Raw genomic sequence first — 2,588 nt, forward strand, 5'->3', positions numbered from 1 at the left:
GTAACTGCGATGGCTTGAATGAAAATGGCCCCCATAGTCTCATAGAGGACATTATTGAAGCTGTGGCTTTGTTGGAGGAAGTGTGTCACTGAAGGTGGGCTTTGGAGTTTCAGATGCTCAAGCCAGGCCCAGTGTGGTTCTCTCTTCCTGCTGCCTGTTGATCCAGATGTCAAACTCTCAGCTACCTCTCCAGCACCATGTCTGCTTGCGTGTGGCCATGCTACCTGTCATGATGATCATGGACTGAACCTCTGAACTTTAAGCCAGCCCCCAATGAAATGTTTTCCTTTGTCAGAGTTGCCACAGTCATGGTGTCTCTTCATAGCAATCAAATCTTAGTTTTTCCTTATCAAAATAGGAATGATTGATATTTCCCTCCCTTGAGGACTGTGTGAATGCAAAATGACAAAAAGTAGTGAATTCTTTTCCTGAAGAACCTGCCAGACCAATCCTCTAACATCTCTCACTCCTCACAGGAGAAACATCATAAGGATCCTGTTGGAACTTTTCTAGAAATAGAGCAGCTCCATTCGCTGGAGGCTGCCGTCATAGTGGGCCGCAGCGTGATTTCTTGCTATTCTTCAATTATGCCTGAGAACTGCTTGACCCAAATTTCAGATTAATGCAGTCCTAAGGCAATTATGCAAGTGTAAATAATGGAATGCAGTGGTAAAACACAGACACATGTGCTTTGGATTTGGAAAGACCAGAGTTTAAATTTTGCTAATTACTAACTGTGTGACCCCAGGCAAGTGACTTAGGTTTCTGGAGTCTTGATTTCTTCATGTTTGATAATTCTAACATCCGTGGAGCCCTTATGACATGCCAAACCCAGGCTTAAGATTTTATGTGTGTTATTTATTTCAACAGCATAGCCAATTCCATGCCGTGTAATTGTGTAATCACTTCCACTTTACAGGTGAGGGAGGAATGACGTAAGCTGCAGTCCCGCAGTCGTGTGCCAGGAGGGGAGAATTTCTCCCAGCCAGTCCACAGACACCAGGCGTACAAACCTTTTTCTCCATTCCACTGTCAAGGGGCCATCTTTAGCCTTTGAGCTCTGAGGGCTTCTTTTGTTTTGTCTTGTCCTGTTTTATGACATATGCTTTTCTCACTCAGCCCGTGCTGACCCTAAGGTTGACCCATAGTCGTTCTGACTCAGCCTCCCTAGTGCTGGAATTACACGCAGGTACTGCCATGTCCAAGCACTGAGAGGGTAATTGGGGATGGCGACAGAGGCACACAGACACAGTGCTCCTACAGGCTCATGTGGGGAAGCGTGTTCCAGTTGTACTTGCATTTGCTGTCTCCTTTCCTGGGGTCACGTCTTGCCTCCGAGTTTTTCTCCTCTGAGAAACTGAAAGAGAGGCAACAACAAATTGCAAAAATCCTTTAATCTGCTACATGATGATGTCTTTCAGATAATAGTAGTGATTTATTATTATTATTATTATTATTATTATTATTATTATTATTATTCCAAGCTGAATATTGCCAATGTCTGTTATCGTCTACAGAGTCCTTCTCAGTTAGTAGATACTGGGCTAAGGAATTTGCATGTGAAAACTTCAATATAGATCAACAATAACGAATTCTTCCTTATGAGTCCCCGTTAGTGTATCAACTAAATGTTCGATCAAGCAAACGAGGAAACCGAGACGCGGATGAGGTGAGAGCTGGCTAGATTTCATATGGGTGGCAAACCCTGATGGGCCGTTACTGCAGCTTGAACTCAATCATCTCATCACACTGGCCTCCCACTCTTTTTGTCTTCGTTTGTGCACCAAACGGAGAGGGGGCCTCGGTTGAGAAGTTGCCTCCATCCAACCGGCCTGTAGGCAACTCTCTGGAGACATTTTCTTGGTTAACAGTTGGCATGGGAGAGCCCAGGCCTGCTGTGGGCAGAGCCACCTCTGGGTCCTGGGTTGTAGAAGAAAACAAACTGAGCAACTGTGGGAGGGAAGCCAGTAGGCAGCTTTCCTCCAGGATCTCTACTGTAGTTCCTGCCTTCAGGCTCATGCCTTGGGTTTCCCGAGTGATAGTCTGTGATCCTTTCTAACCAATCCCTCCCCTCACTAAGTTGCTTTTGGTCATGACCTTTGTCTCAGTGATCACAGACAGCAAGTTCGGAAACTCTGCAATCAGATTAATCTGGAAAGATATCTGATAGTGGACTAATTCCTACTTTCCTTTAGGGCTAAGGAGGCAGAGTTCATTTTGAAGAGGTTAGGGTCATCGAGGGGCACACCTTAGGAAGGAGACCACACTCTGAAATCTGCTCCCCACCACCTAGCTCAATAGTCACTGATTCTGTGTGCCAGCTATTTCCTTTTCCTTCCTTCTGGGCACAGGGTGTATCTGAGACTGCTATGATTGGGTGGACTGGAGTCTTGTGTCTAGTTAAAGTCTCTATTATTTTTTTTAATTTAATTAACTTATTTTTGGTGGTGCTAATGTTAGGCCAGCTCCCTACCATGAAGACAGACCTTGAGACCCTTGACATTTGGAGTTTGTTTGAAAATGACATGTAACACTTTCAGGTTGCATCTTGGAGCTGGAGATTTTCCAAGGCCTTATTTTCTCCTTCA

This window comes from Psammomys obesus, unplaced genomic scaffold, assembly GCF_907164565.1.
Source record: "Psammomys obesus unplaced genomic scaffold, mPsaObe1.curated_primary_1811, whole genome shotgun sequence".
Classification (NCBI taxonomy): Eukaryota; Metazoa; Chordata; class Mammalia; order Rodentia; family Muridae; genus Psammomys; species Psammomys obesus.